The sequence below is a fragment of the Balaenoptera borealis genome (assembly GCF_965194805.1).
Source record: "Balaenoptera borealis genome assembly, chromosome: 5".
Taxonomy (NCBI): domain Eukaryota; kingdom Metazoa; phylum Chordata; class Mammalia; order Artiodactyla; family Balaenopteridae; genus Balaenoptera; species Balaenoptera borealis.
Window position 1 is genome coordinate 56,877,559 of NC_138862.1, and position 16,687 is coordinate 56,894,245.

The 16,687-nt window shown below is 40.2% G+C and overlaps 1 long non-coding RNA gene and 1 pseudogene across 4 annotated transcripts in view; both read left to right on the top strand.

Annotated features, from left to right (window-relative positions):
* LOC309630062 overlaps positions 1–16,687 on the top strand; it is a 415,145-nt gene that overhangs the window by 41,339 nt on the left and 357,119 nt on the right. The gene's annotated exons all lie outside the window — the stretch shown is intronic.
* The window catches only part of LOC309628980 (lysocardiolipin acyltransferase 1 pseudogene), a 59,118-nt pseudogene continuing 47,389 nt past the window's right edge, over positions 4,959–16,687 (top strand). Inside the window, exon 1 of the transcript in view lies at positions 4,959–5,154. The product of the transcript in view is annotated as a lysocardiolipin acyltransferase 1 pseudogene (transcript). The remainder of the gene's footprint in view (positions 5,155–16,687) is intronic.

Genomic DNA, 16,687 nt, shown 5'->3' on the forward strand with positions numbered 1-16,687 from the left:
GTCTGTGCATGTTCCAATTGTGTGTGCACACACACAATTCTAGTAATACTTTTCAACTAAGTATTGCTACTTATTACTCATATTAAGAGGGATGCACGCGCACGCGTGCACGCACACACACACACACACACACACACACACACTTTTTTGTTCCTACCAGCTCATGGTGATCCCACCTTCCTCTTTCCATAATACTCAGCAGGTGGACCCAGCCTAACTAGGTTCAGGTACGAAGCACTTGGATATCTGCTCTAGGCTCTAACAAAAGACAAATCAGTTATACAACAAATATGTATTTGGTATTCAGTACTCTAGTACTCAGACCCCTTGGGAGTTTACAAAGAAACTCAAGACACCTATGTTCTCTAGGATCTTAATACACATGAAGAATTAGCAGACAGCATATAATTAAGGGTTAACATATCTGACACAGGCTGTTAAGTGTAGTGGGAATTTCAGAGAAGAGGAAGAGAAATGAGAGCTAGTAAAGTCAAGTAAGACTTTAGGGGAGGTGAAACTTGAGCTAGATCTTTAAGGGTAGGTATCATTTTAGTTGGCAGAAAGAAGGTGAGGCGGAAGTTCCTGTCCTGTATCTGTCTATTAGAGTAACTTCAATGACTTGATGTGCACCACAGGGAATATAATTTGCGAGGCAAACAGAAAGTTCTCTGTCTCATAACATATGAAAAGATTCTACTCTTAGATATAATGTAATGTTTGTCTTCTAAAATATAAATATTTGGGGCAGTTTAAATACATCAGGACGGGTTACTTTTCTTTTATACCTTAGCTAAATACAGTTAAGATAATTTCTTTCCACTGAATACCTAACTGTAGCATAACAAGGACTTGATGTCCCATGTCTTAGTGTCTCCTATATAGAGGCCTATCAAGAGATTTGTTTTCGTGTTCCAAGACTCAGTGATAAGAAACAATTGGTTTTCCAAAATGAGCTCTTTTTGTCTCCTTATGAGAAAGAAGAAACATATATCTGATTAGTTTGGTAGTGGTGGGAACTTTAGCTTGCATTTCTCCCTTCTAACTTTCCCATAAGTTTTGGCCTCCTATGTATATACAGCCCAAACATCAGACTCCTCTTACCCATTTCCAGGTTCACCATCTTATGGTATATAGAGTTGAAGGGAAAATTAGTCTCATTATTCCTCTGAGTCATCCAGGCATTAGTTGCTCGCCACCATCATGCTCTCCTCAGGATCAGTTTTGACACACCCTTCCCATGGCAAAGACTGCTGGTTGTCCCCTGTTTGTTTCCTCTCCTTCCTCAGTATTAGAACCTTTGGTTTTTAGCTACGTAGATGTCTGTGTATAATAAAGGCCACTTTCCCAGACTTCCTTGCTGCAGGTATAGCCATGTGATTAACTCCTAGACAATGGGATGTAAGCAGAAGTAGTGTGTGCACTTTACAGGAAGTATTCGTAAAGGAAGCCGGCATGCCCTTCTTTGTTGCTTCATTCTTGTTAGAATATAGTTGTATAATCAGGGTTTTTAGCAGCCATCAGGGACAATGGGATGACCCTGGGAATGTGGGTCACCTGTGGAGAGCAGTAAGAAAATATAGTACCTCTCTCAAAAGATGGATATAAAGAATAATGAAAAGAATGCATTTTTTAAATTTTAAGTTATGCATGTTTATTTCAGTTCAAATTTTCACAGATTAAAAGACCGCATTTCATTAGAGTCAATCTGCAGCAATTATTTCTCATGAAAAAAAAAGACAACAATCATTCAGATGTCAGAGGTGAATGAAACCTCTTCCTGCAAAAACAAAGCACATGGAGATATTCCCACCAATCCAGCAGCAGCATGTCGATGATGCGTTGAATCAAGCCATGACACCTGGGCTTCCCTGGTGGCACACTGGTTGGGAATCCACCTGCCAATGCAGGGGACACGGGTTCGAGCCCTGGTCCGGGAAGATCCCACATGCTGCGGAGCAACTAAGCCCGTGCGCCACAACTACTGAGCCTGCACTCTAGAGCCAGCGTGCCTAGAGGCTGTGCTCCGCAACAAGAGAAGCCACCGCAATGAGAAGCCTGCGCACTGCAACGAAGAGTAGCCCCCGCTTGCTGCAACTAGAGAAAGCCTGCGCGCAGCAATGAAGACCCAACACAGCCAAAAATAAATAAATAAATTAAATAAGTTTATTAAAAAAAAAAAACAAAAACGAAGAAACAGGTTGGCCCAAGCCTCTTAAAGCCAGCAAGTTTTGCTGGGAAAAGTGGGACATTTAAAAAAAAAAAAAAAAAAAAAGACATGACACCTGGCGTCATGCCCAAAGTAGGGTAAGGCTTGAGGCTGCAGGCAGCAAATGTTCTGGTAAAGGCGAGATGCAGGTGCTGCTCAAGCAGCCTTCCACAGACACACCACGACGAGTCAATGGTTCGCTGCTCTCCAGTGTGGCAACGACGGACACAGGGTGCTCTCATTATAAGTGAATGAATTCAGTTTCGGGAAACTCTACAAAAATGACAAGGTTCAAAAGAAATCTGTTTAGGCAGTGTTTGTCACATTAAAAATTGCTCAATAAACATATGTTGATTTCAGTTTAGATTGAATTCTGACTTCTGTGGAAGGGCCGTGTGTTTGTGTGTGTGTGTTTTCCAGCACTTACCTGTTGGGTATCAGAATAATGTAAATCAGGCTTGCGCTCAAAAGGAGCCAGACTTGGAAAGATCACATCCACTGCCCTGTGCCATTGTTGGTTCCAGGACATTCGACTAGATTGGCTAGCTCAGATTCGGAGAAATGTGCTGCAGGGGAATAGAGCTGGATCTGGAGAGAGACCAACCTCTGAGACTGGAAGAGCTAAGTTAAGCTTCAAGTAATAAAGACTCAAAATAACACAGAGCTTAAAAAAAGACAGCCATTTGTGTCTCTTTCATCCGAGGATTAGTGTAGCCACTTTTAAAAACCTGATGAGGCTTTTGGACAGGCCGCTTTTTCCTGTCTCTGGGAAAATTGCAGTAGGGGTGTCATTCTTGCAATTAAGTACATTTTTTGGGGAGGGTCTGATTATTAATTTTTTTTCTACTTCTAAAAGCATACTTTCATAAGCCTCCTTAAATCATTGGTGGACTAAGGTGGGAGGATAACAATAAAAATGGAATTAGAACTGAGAAACTGTAAGATTTAATGGGGAGGGAGGGCAGGAAAAAGCCTCTCTAAAAGCTGAAGTCGTATCACCTGATCAGTGAGACTGGCTGGAGTGCTCTGAGGAAGCATGAGGACACTGGCCTAGGTGTCGTCAGGAGGCCTGAGACATGAAGGGGACCAGGACCCTCCATAAGCTCTGCCTGTCTCCCTATCACTTCTCTGGATTGGGCTGTTGATGGCTGTTAGATTTTTTTATTTGTTTGTTTTTTTGTATTAATGAGAATTTCCTTAGTACAATATCTGTGAGAGATTTTCAACACTTACTGAGTGCCAGCATGGTACACATGTGCAGATATGTTCCAAAGGAAAGAAAAGGTTTTCCTTAATCCTCTATTGTGAAGGTCAGTTCATTTGTTTAGACTTAAGGAAAAATAGTGATGCATCCTTTAACAGGCTTTCTCTTCAGAATCAGTGTGCAGTGTGCGAGTTCTAGTGAGCCTTTAAGGACTAAGAAAAATAATAAAAATAGGAAGAGGAAGCGTAAACATGAAGCAGGTTCATTAGCTAATAGAAATCATTGTGTTTACTTAGTCCCTTATGGAGAATAAGACAGGCCAACCCTATTCTTCTGTGCTCAGCAAAGTACTGAGAATCTAATGTGTGTTTCCCAGTTTTACTCTCTGTAAAATAAAATGGAAACTAAGGATAGTCTGAAAGTGAAAAGAATTTGTGGGTGGAGATAGAGGAGGAATCTGCAACCCCCAATGACGTGGCTTAGTGAAGGCAGCCTAGTTCAAGTCCCTGCTTTGCACATATATTGAAGACTCTTCTTTTTAATATCCACTGGCCTCCTTTGTATTAGGTAAGAGTATCAGAAACCAACTTAAACTAGATTAAGAAGAAAAGGAGGTTTATTCTAAGAAAGCCAGGGACACTAAGGACAGGGCTTCAGGAAACACTGGGAAGCAGGAAAGGAAAGGCATCAGGGTCAGTGCAGAGCCTGCTTCTCTTCTTGACTTGACCGCTCCTGTATGTGCCCATGCTCTGGTCTCCCCTTCTCCATCACATGGCAGAATAGGCCACCCCAGTGGCTCCTGTGTTTCTGTGTCACAGTTCTTGCACTTGTGGGTGGCTGCTTCATTGACTGAATTAGGAATCTGGGAGAGAAGTTAAGCAGTTTGAAACAAGGTCCACCTTTGGTCCAAACAGCTATGGGCGGAGGTGAGGGGCATTAACGTCATGTAGTAAAACAGAGCTGCCAGGGGCTCACCTCATTATATTCATGGGGTTACTCTCAAAGAAGGTGACTTGACCCAAGGTCTAGGCAGACACTTTATAAGGTAAACTGTGTTTATTTAGTGCTCAGCGCCAAAGAAACTGCTTAACCCCTTGTATGCTGTTCTGAAATAAAGTGGTAAATAAAAATAGTGTTTTCCATTTACATCTTTGTATTGACCTCAAATAACATCTAGCTATTCTAAGTCAGTGTAAAGGAATAGTTAGCTTCTATGAATTTGGTATATTTGCTTTGGAGAGTAAATTCTGAACTGCCTGATCTCCCCATGTTTGAAGATAACACTCTAGGTAAATTTAAAGCAAATGGATAACTGAAGATAGGCAATTTATTTCATAGATGTTTTTAAGCAGTTGGGCCTGGATGCATGTATTTATAACCCATTATTGATACCCAGGGACAGGTTTAGGATCTCCTATAGCAATTTCCCTGTCAACAAACAACTTCTCAGACCATATTGAAAGAGAAAAGAAAACTGGCAGACAGCATCTAGTCACCTTGCGGGTGTGTTTACAGAAAAGAATGCAGTGATGGGCCTTTGTTTGCGGAATGCACATTTTGCAAAAGAATTCCTCTGAAGTCTTTGGATTGTCTGTGTTTGGTACTGAAGACTCAGAGTCAGTATCTAGTGAGGTTAGTCAAAATGAGGAAAGCAACTGCAGAGCCATTATTTGCATACTGGATCATGTCAACAGTCTGCTGGGATCTGAAGGAATGACAGTGTGCACAGAACCAGCATCTTCAGGCAAGCAGGGAGCAAATCTCAAGGGATATACTGCTTAGTTTTCAGAAGAAGATTGCCACTCACAGATCATCCCTGGATGTGAGACCCCCTCCCCTCCCAACTATTAAGACTGAAAGAGTTTCCATTAACCAAGGTTTTTTTAAAAATAGGGGGTTGGTGGTGGTGGTCTAAGTTAATTGAACATGGGGCAACCAAGATACTGTAGAGATACTGAAACCTTAGAAATGCGTCTTGTGGAGGGGCTCTTTATGTCTCAGCACATAAAGTATTCAGCGAGAGGCAAAGTGTTAGATAACAAGTGATTTATTAGAATAGAATGCTTGTGAGGTTTACAAGTGGGCTGGCAGGAGGGTGCAGCCCCAAGAACTTAGTGGGCTACAGTTTTATAATCAAAGAAAAAGTGGGGAGGGGGAGAAGACCACCTTCTTCCTCATTCTTGAGTGGATGTCAGGCTTCCATTATCAACTCCTATATGTCAGGTGGGGGAGTTTTCTTGTCCCTACGTGGTCCAACTGGGACTGTCCTGTTGCATTGAAAAGGAGCAAAAAGGTGGTAACATATACTAAAATGCGGTAAATTATCTCAGGTTTCAGTATAATGTCACCTTTTCCTTATATTTTTGTTTTTAGTGTGTGCAGAGAAGCATGTCCTAGGAATCATTAACTGACTGACCTCACTGGGCAGGATGTGGGTCTCATTCCACCATTGTTTTATTGTTTGGGGGCATGTCTCATGCTTCTGTTACATGGTTTTGTTGCTAAGGAAGGCTCCTTGGTTTTTTTTTTGTTTTAAACAGGTAATCTCTCTGAATAGTTACCAGATACAAGCATATGGAAATGTACAATTTTAGACTTTCTTACTAATGAGAGACAGAGTTTCGACTAATATTCCTAATTTTTTTCCCATAAATTAATTAATTAATTAATTAATTAATTTATGGCTGTGTTGGGTCTTTGTTGCTGTGTGTGGGCTTCTCACTGCGGTGGCTTCTCTTGTTGCGGGGCACGGGCTCTAGGTGCGCGGGCTTCAGTAGTTGTGGCTCGCAGGCTCTACAGCGCAGGCTCAGTAGTTGTGGCACACGGGCTTAGTTGCTCCGTGGCATGTGGGATCTTCCCGGACCAGGGATCGAACCCGTGTACCCTGCACTGGCAGGTGGATTCTTGACCACTGCACCACCAGGGAAGTCCCTGCTTGGTTTTTGTGGTTAAGCAAACCTGCTTTCTTGAGTGAAGTATGGGTCTCCCATTCTTTTTTCTTTATTTATGATCCCATAGTGGGATTAACTGTTTAATCACCTACTTTGTCCCTTTACTCTGTCCCTATCAATACCACTTTAAATTTGGACAAATTATCATGCATCAATAAATATTAAATAATATATAACCAATCTCTCCAACCCCCAAATAAATTAAAAGATATCAGTTCAAAAAAATCAACTTGGTGATTTCTAAAAAGAATATAAATCTTTAAAAAATAATGAGCTAGCTGATATGAGTTTGCTTTAGAGTAATGCAAGAAGTTACTGGAGGATTCACATAAAACAACCCTTTGTTCTACCCACTCCCTGAACTGATAGAGGCCACTTGATTTTTTAAAAAAATGTTTATTTATTTATTTTTGAACTGTGTATTGGAGTTAAAACATTTTAAACCACTTTACTGAGGTATGATTGAAATATAAAAAGTGGTACGTATTTAATGTATATGACTTGATGGTTTTGGAGCACTTGATTTTTTTTTTAAAAGCACACCCATTTAAGGACGAAAGTATGGTTGTTTTTGAAATATTGCTTTTTGGATTGTGTTTTGTATTCTATTACTTTTTTTTTTTTAATGCACATAAAGTGTTAAAAGTTGCATGGAAAATAGGATTTTACTGGATCTCAGCCTGATGAAATGACAGTCAAAATTCACTAGACTGACAAGACACAAGTCGAGGAAAGGATAAAAATGCATTCATGGGTAACAGCAGGAATAGTGTGGTGAGGTAGTCAGGAATGATTCTAAAGCTATTGCTTAGAGTGTGTGTGGTGGTGGAGGACATATGTTTTTCTGAACCTAAATGGCAAATAAGAATAAAAGTTTTTTTCTTATCTCTGTATTGACTTAAAATAATATCTTGACTCTCCTGCTATTCTGAGTCAGAGTAACAAAATAGCATGATTTTATTTATTTTGATATATTCTCTTTGATACTAAATTTATGGCATGACATTTATTATCCTATTCTATTAAGAATTTTTGGTATGAGGTGTTCTGAAACCTTTACCTTTCTTCTGAGACAAGGCTGTTAAATTAAAAAATGACTAAACTAATTTCATATATGTTCAGAATCCATTTTACTTTGAAATTTCTCTACATAATATTTTCCATTCTCTTTCTCTCTCTTCCTCTGCATATTTCCTTTTTCTTCCTTCAACTCATACATCATTAGGAAACTTACAAAGCTCAAATGAACAAGTGTCTCGCTTTACGTGCAAATGAGAATTCCTGTTTTTTCTTGACTTTATACATATGTGTATCCTGTCATCAGGGTATGATTTCATCATACTGATTGCCTCCAAAATTTACAGTACTCTTACACACAAATTTGTTGTTGGCTCAGCATGGTTTGTGGAATGAAAATGCTTTGTGTTCTAATTCCAGATATTGATTGACAATGTGTTACTTTGGGAACAAGAGCTGACTTGTTTCCTTAGCAGGATAATGAGAAAATTACTGACCTCCTCTCAAGACAGGTTTGGCAAATAGAGAATTACAAAATGCTTTGCGTTAGAAGGGCTAAGTATTCTTCTAAGTGCTTTCATTCTTCTTGGCATAGCAATGTTCATTTGTGGACTGTTTTAGGGAAAGACTTTAACCAGGAAGTATGTGTGACTTTGCTTTAGCCACTGAAAACATCTGTATATTGAAGAGGACCTGACCAAAAAGAGAGTTCTAGAACTACAAAAATGCCCTGACAGAGTCTGACCATGTGCCCATAAATGAGGACACTAAGAGCTGCCATGCCATATTTTCCGGATGGATTCACTGTAATGCCTGCAACTCAGCCAATCTGAATCCTTGCCTACTCACTTTTAGACAGTCTCCTAATTGGGTCATTACTGGGAAAGGTAGAAAACAGTGTAATGGAGATGAGATGGGACTCTGAGTGCTGCTGGTGGCGTGGCAGTCCAGCACAACCAGGGCTGTTACTATTGGCAAACACTTCAAAAATGAAATAAATGGGGGATCAACCAGCATTTCATTTGTCACTGTCTCAACAGCCCAAGGCAGAGCTCTGTTTTGCCAGCCACATTTTTAGATGGAAGCATGCATTTCAATCGCATTTGTTTTCCTGACACTTCAGGTGGTGTAAGGTTCCACAGGCCAGCCTCGGCTTGCTTGCCCTCGGCTGGCTCACTGCTTCTCTCTGGTGCATCTTCACAGCCATTTCCTCATAGCTTAGAGTTTCCAGGCACGCTGAGAATTCATGTTTATAAAATATTTAGTTGCCCTAGAATGTGAGACCTGCAAGGGTCCCTAGGGAGAACTGAGCAGAAATCATTCTAAAGAGATAGCTGCTTACCCTCCTATAAAACAAACACACACACATACACACACGTATGCATGCACACATGCACACACACATGCACGCACAGTAAACTAGAGAATTGCCATAGCCTCACAGTCTACGTGTGAAGGGTGTAGCTGTCAGTATACTTAGCTCCCCCATCCTCACTCTCACACCATGTGTAAGTAAGTTCTGGCCTCAGTTCTAAGACCAGGCATATATTCTTTTTTTTGACAGGCATCTATTCTTGGGCAAGTCATCATCTCTGAAAGACACAGAGTCCTATGACTAAAATAAAAATTAAAACCTCTCCTCTGGTCCACATTGATCTCAGGTATTTTTGAGATTTGATTAAAATTATACAGTCTTTGAGGGCGGGGGTGGGGGTGGGGGGTGGAATTGACTTCAGCTGATAATTGTTGAAGTTGGGTGATTGGTACATGAGGGTTCCTTATGATATCCTCCATATGTGTATTTGTTTAAAGTCTTCTATAATACAAAGTTTAAAAAATATATAGTAGTTGAAAATAAAAACCTACTCTACCTACTTCTCAGCAGAGTTATAGGTGAGAATCATAGGAGACACTATGTAAAAGTGTTTTGTGAATAGTAAAGCACTAGATCAGGTATATCTCAAAAAGTATATCTTCAAGGTGAGTATATCAGTCTCACCTTGTATACTAATTAAAAATATAGTTGCAGAGTTCCACAGACCTATGGAATTAGACATGATGGCAGTCTATCCCAGAGGAACCTCCATTTTTTTTTTTTTTTCTTTAGCTGCGTTGGGTCTTCGTTGCTGCGCGTGGGCTTTCTCTAGTTGTGGCGAGCAGGGACTACTCTTCATTGCGGTGTGTTGGCTTCTTATTGAAGTGGCTTCTCTTGTTGCGAAGCATGGGCTCTAGGCATGCAGGCTTCAGCAGTTGTGGCATGTGGGCTCAGTAGCTGGGGCTCGCGGGCTCTAGAGCGCAAGCTCCGTAGTTGCAGTGCTTGAGCTTAGTTGCTCCGCGGCATGTGGGATCTTCCCAGACCAGGGCTCGAACCCGTGTCCCCTGCATTGGCAGGCAGATTCTTAACCACTGTACCACCAGGGAAGTCCCGGAATCTCCATTTTTAATTAGTCCTTTATACCTCCCATCTCAGATGATGTTTTTCTACATTATGAAATTTGAAAACCACATACTACACGAGTCCTTCTTGACATTAGTAAGGTCTTTTTAGTGGATGGAGAAATTGCTTCTAGTGGGGTTGAGGATCTGTTTCCTATAAAGCCCAGGAATCTCTGTGCTAACCTCTCCCCCACTTACAATTTGTTATTTGAACCCTTCTTTTTTTTTTTTGAATTTTTTTGTTTTGTTTTGAATTTTTGAATTTTATTTTATTTATTTTTTTATACAGTAGGTTCTTATTAGTCATCCATGTTATACACATCAGTGTATACATGTCAATCCCAATCTCCCAGTTCATCCCACCACCACTCCCCCCGCCACTTTCCCCCCTTGGTGTCCATATGTTTTGAACCCTTATTTCTAACTGTTGATTAAACCTGAAGTTCATGCTCTCTGCTGTCCCTACCTTGGCCCCACTTGGTTACTGAACCTTAAGCAGGATTCGTCCATTGCATGCTGGGCCCTCTTGCTTATATATCAGTCTTTGGCCTCAATCTCATCATCACATGATTCTGTGTAGACTTCAGTCTGCCCAGCTACACCTTTTGCCCAGACACTGCCCAGGCACTTCCTGGGTTCATTCAGCCTCAGTTCTTTGTTGAACACCTTTTATGTAATAGCACTCCTCTAGGTGCTAGCAAACAATATAGTTAAAATCCCTTCTCTCATGTAATTTGCTCTGTAGATTTGGAGACTTGTCTTTCAGCAAGTAACTGTATAATACAACTTCAGATAGTGCTAAGTACCAAGAATAAAATAATCTGGAGGAAAAGGGTTTAGAGTTACAGTTGTCAGGGAAGGTCTCTCTGAAAAGGAAATACTTAAACAGAGACCTAAGATGAGGAGAATGTGGTAAAATGAATTGGTGGAAGAGATGAAATAGTAAGTGCAAAGGCTCTGTGGCAGCAGTGAACTTATTACTTGAACTTAGAGGTTCAAGTAACAGCAAGGAGGCCACCGTGGCTGCATCATAATGGTCAAGGGTCAAAGTGGCAAGAGGCGAGGCTGGAGAGAGAGGGCCAGTGGCTAGATCCTATAAGACTTTGGAGAACGTGATAAAGAGTTTGGATTTTAAACAATGGTTGTGGCTACTGATCATGTTTTCATCAGTCTCATCAGGTGTTGCCATCTCACCTGAGGCCAGATAACCCTACAGAAGCTGCATCTCATTCCACAGTCCCCTATAGTGCTCAAAAGAAGGGCAGTCATAGTACGTAAATTGTTTCTATTTCCCATAATGCATACTCAGGAAAAACAGAGAAAAGCTGCTTTTTCCATGTTCTCCATCATACTGACGGCTACTTTTCACTGAACATAATCCTTAAAATCTCCAGGAAACGATGTTAAAAATGTTTCCCTCACCCCCAACTGTGCAAGCCTGTGGTTACCGTATTTGACCACTAGATGGCGGCTGTATATCAGTACCTAGAAACAGTGAGTTTTCTATTTGACAAAAAGTATTAAAGAATAAATGGATGTGTTAAAGACACAAACAAAATATATGGGCATTTAAAATTCCTTTGGTTGAAAAGATCAACAGAAAAAGAAATAGAAAAGGAGTCAGGTCCTGCAGCCTGCTTTTTGTTCAGTTACATTTTTCCTTGGGCGGATTTTCAGCTTCTTTGAGAATGGTCTTGGGACATGGAATACTTACATATGTAAGACAGGAACCCCACGGGTCATGGCTATGACTATGGTACAGATTCCCCCTACTCCTCATTCGCCCTACTCCTTATTTGGGGTTCTCTGGAATGTTTTCTTCTTGCCCTCTTATATTTTCTCTGGATGATTTCATTCACTCCCATGGCTTCAACTATGAAGTGTTTATGCTAATGATGTTCCAATTAATGTCTTCATCAAGTATTCTCTATACCTCCAGACCTATCATTCCAACTGCTTTTAGATAGCAGATAGATGGCTTTTGGTACTTGAAACTGAATAAACTTCAAACCAAACTCATAATCTTTCTTCTTGACTACTTCCTTCCCTTGAAATATTTTTCTTCTTATGTCAGTTAATGGTGTTGCAACTTCATCAGTTGTCTCGAAGAAAAATCTCTGAGTTATTGATTTTCACCTACTGCTCACTCTCTGTATTCACTTTGCCTTGAGGTACTGTTGATTTTACCTCTGAAATGTCTTGCAAATGCACTTGTTTCTTTTTATTTTCTCACCTCCATCATGGTTTCCACTCCTGTAATAAATCCTTAACTAAAGTCTGTTTCCATTTTGCAGTCCATTGTCCATATATCCTAAGGAAAAATCTTGTCAAAACTTAGATTTGAACTAGTCGCTTCCTTGCTTGAAATTCTTCTGCTCAGAGAATAAACTCCAAACCCCATATTCTACTATTCAAAGCTTTCAAGTTGTGGCTCCACTGACTTCCCAACCTCTTTCTGGCTCATCCCAGCCACGCAGCCCTGTTGAGTGTTCAGAGTCCCTGGTGGGGCCGTGGATTCTCATGTGTCCATGGGAGTGTGTCCCTTTTCACATGCTTCTTGTCCTGGAACTTCTCTATCCTCCCCTGTGGGCCTCTAATTTCCCATCTTAGTATGCTTGTTGTAAAGCATTATCCCTTCCTTCCATAAAACTCGAAGCAGGAGATTTTCTTGTCAGTGCTCGCATTGTACCAAAATCCATTGTACACACATCGATTATAATGTTTGTCTAATGGACTGTACTTATTCTTTTATATGTCTGCACCCTGCCACTGAACGGAGACTTGCTTTCCAGCAGATAGTGTTCTTTTTCCATCTTTATGTCTCCAGCAACTTGACTAAGTCTTGGAATATCTTAGGTGCTCTATAACTCTTGTTTTAATGAATGGAAAAATGAACAAATTCTGATATCCTCTGCATCTTCTCCAGAAGGCAGGAAAGGCCTTTCCCTGTTCCTCTTTCTCTTCCAGTTGCGCTTATGAATAATTTCACATGAGAAAGGAAGGAAAAAGGATGTCTGGAGATACTAGCTTCCAGACACAGAAAACAGACCATCCTAGAAAAGGTAATCTTCAGGAAGAGGTGGGGGATGGAGCCATAGTTGGAATCATCAAAACCCAGAATCCCAAAAGGGTCCCCCAGTGCCACACCAGTCCATAGTCATAGCCATAATAATCATGGCTATTATATAAGCAAGTTATTATTAGAAGCAATGGAATTAGGTTCAGATTTTAATTTACAGATTCCCCATGTCTTTTTCTACCCACACTGTTGCTCACTTGTGCTAATATCAGTTCATTAAAAAAAGGTGGCTTTTGGGTGAGAGCTAGCTCCATAATCATAGCCATGACCTGTGGGCTTCCTGTCTTACATATGTGAGTATTCCTTGTTACAAGACCATTCTCAAAGAAGCTAAAAATCCTCCCAAGGGAAAATGTAACTGGACAGAAAGCAGGCTGCAGGCTGTGATGCCTTTTCTATTTCTTCTTCTGTTACTGATCTTTTAAACCAAAGGAATTTTAAATGCACACATATTTTGCTTGTTTTTAATACATTAATTTATTCTCCCTCCCTTACTGCACACATGATGGTGGCACTGATGGAGGATGAACCTTGTGAACTGGTCGACTAGGAGATTACCTGAGATTAAGGTACCTGACTGTATTGTTCACCTCTCTCTTCTCTGTAATTGGTACTCTGGCTGCCATAGAGCAGGTACCTCATAAGGGATCCAATCCCCACTGTTTATTTTCTTACTGGCAGACCTCAGTCTTTAGTTAATGTGTTATCTAGAACTGTTCATAACTTTTGGGGTAAAAGGTGCAAATATGAGCAACTCTGACTGTATTGAGGTGTCTGTGGAGACTGGGGAGGAGCTCATAGCCAGACTTTGCTTCATTAGATAATCTGAATGTCTTTGGATAGAAATCTGTGCATTACATACATGCCCTTCGCTTGAAATGTGTGGCTCAGTCTGGGTGCTCACTGTGTTTCTTTATTGCTTCACACAGAAGGAGCAGAAAAGTAAATGGTTAGAATTTCTCCTTTTATGGCCAGAAAAAGTATATATTTCTGTCTCTAGTCCAACAGGTACATCTATTTGGTAAGAGGTAATAATAGAAGCACATGGATTTCATTCGTATTCAAATTTTATTGAAACAAATTTCATGCTCTTTAGCGTGGATAGACATTCTTTGTAGGGCTTCTCAAATATTTCTTTAAACATGTGAACCACCTCAACTACCCAAAGATTCCTGCTGTGATGATGTTATTTTTGGACCGGAAGTTACCTGAACCGTCATCTGTCTCCCTGCTCTTTGTGACTCCTGGGAAGAGGATAGTTACCTTATTCTCTGCCAGCAGTGCCCTTCTAGCTGTCCTTCTTTACAAACTCTATCTCAAAGTGTCAATATAAGAATTAATAATTACTTATGTTTGTATATGGCTTTGTATTGTTCCAAGTATTATATACAGTTTTACTCATTTGATCCTCATAACCATAAATTATGAAGTACTATGGATTCACTTTAAAGATGAGAAAACTGAGGCTTAGAGATATTTTTAAGCCAAGTTCATACCAATAACAATATAAGTGATGGAAGTAGGTTCATGTTTCAGTTTTCAGATTCCCCATCTCTTTTTTACCCACACTGTTGCTCACTTTTGCTAATGTCAGTTCATTAGAAAAGGTGGCTTTTGGATGAGAGCTAGTTTTATTTAGCACATCTGGAAATGGCATCCTAATAACAATATTCCTGCTAATAACCTTTTTTCTTATTCACGGAATAGAGAAGCCCTTATAATTAGTAGCCAGTGTCTGCTCTGTACTTCAGGCCCCTGACAATGAGCGTATGGGCACGGGTGTACTATTCTTGGGAAGAGCATTAATAATTAGATATTACTTGGGGAAAAGGGCAATACTTCATCAAAAGACAAAGTGCTAGCTTTGATATCTCTCTGTGCAGTTGCTGGAACACTCCTAGTGCTTGCTTCTAATCTGAAGATTAGCTGGCAGCTTTGCCCTTTTTCTTGTGAAATATCTGGTCTTATGGGAAACCAGTACCAACACATATTGAACATTTTTATGTCTTATTAAAGGTTGTTCACTGATATTTGTAGGATTCTGCAGCACCTACCACCTTATTACCAGGCAAATTCTAAATTCACTCAGAGAGAAATAATATTATGAAAAGAGTTTTTCAAAATTATAAGGGATTGCACTATGGGGTGACCATCTTTGCCACTGAAAAAGTCTCCTGTGACACTTTTTTATTGCTTTGAAGTGGCTTGGAGTGGGCCTTGCCTCAGAGCTGGTATTTTAAGAGGAAAGCCTTTAATATCACTATTGCAATATTTCCAGACAAGACTGGGCATGGATCATGTAGCATCAGAAGACTAAGTAATGGGAGGGTCAGTTCACATTTGGGGCGAGAGGAGGGATACATATCTCTGCAGATACTCAAGGCTGTCTGATCTTGCAAAAAACAAAACAACCCCTCCTCCGCAAAACTCCAGATTACTGCACAGATTCTGCATACCCCTTGGTGTCCAAACGATTGTTCTGTATATCTGTGTCTCTATTTCTGGCCTGCAAACCGGTTCATCTGTACCATTTTTCTAGGTTCCACATTTATGCGTTAATATACGATATTTGTTTTTCTCTTTCTGACTTACTTCACTCTGTATGACAGTCTCTGGATCCATCCACATCTCTACAAATGTCCCGATTTCGTTCCTTTTTATGGCTGAGTAATATTCCATTGTATATATGTACCACAACTTCTTTACCCAGTCATCTGTTGATGGGCATTTAGGTTGTTTTCATGACCTGGCTATTGTAAATAGTGCTGCAATGAATATTGGGGTGCATGTGTCTTTTTGGATTAGGGTTTTCTCTGGGTATATGCCCAGTAGTGGGATTGCTGGGTCATATGGTAATTCTATTTTTAGTTTTTTAAGGAACCTCCATACTGTTCTCCATAGTGGCTGTATCAATTTTCATTCCCACCAACAGTGCAAAAGGGTTCCCTTTTCTCCACACCCTCTCCAGCATTTGTTGTTTGTAGATATTCTGATGATGCCCATTCTAACTGGTGTGAGGTGATACCTCATTGTAGTTTTGATTTGCATTTCTCTAATAATTAGGGATGCTGAGCAACGTTTCATGTGCCTCTTGGCCATCTGTATGTCTTCTTTGGAGAAATGTCTATTTAGGGCTTCTGCCCATTTTTGGGTTGGGTTGTTTTTTTTTTTAATATTAAGCTGCATGAGCTGCTTATATATTTTGGAGATTAATCCTTTGTCCGTTGATTTGTTTGCAAATATTTTCTCCCATTCTGAGGGTTGTCTTTTCGTCTTGTTTGTAGTTTCCTTTGCTGTGCAAAAGCTTTGAAGTTTCATTAGGTCCCATTTGTTTATTTATTTATTTTTATTTCCATTACTCTAGGAGGTGGATCAAAAAAGATCTTGCTGTGATTTATGTCAAAGAGTGTTCTTCCTATGTTTTCCTTAAGAGTTTTATAGTGTCCGGTCTTACATTTAGGTCTCTAATCCATTTTGAGTTTATTTTTGTGTATAGTATTAGGGAGTGTTCTAATTCCATTCTTTTACTTGTAGCTGTCCAGTTTTCCCAGCACCACTTATTGAAGAGACCATCTTTTCTCCATTGTATATCCTTGCCTCCTTTGTCATAGATTAGTTGACCATAGGTGCGTGGGTTTATCTATGGGCTTTCTATCCTGGTCCGTTGATCTATATTTCTCTTTTTGTGCCAGTACCATATTGTCTTGACTACTGTAGCTTTGTAGTATCATCTGAAGTCAGGGAGTGTGATTCCTCCAGCTCCATTTTTTCCCTCAAGACTGCTTTGGCTATTT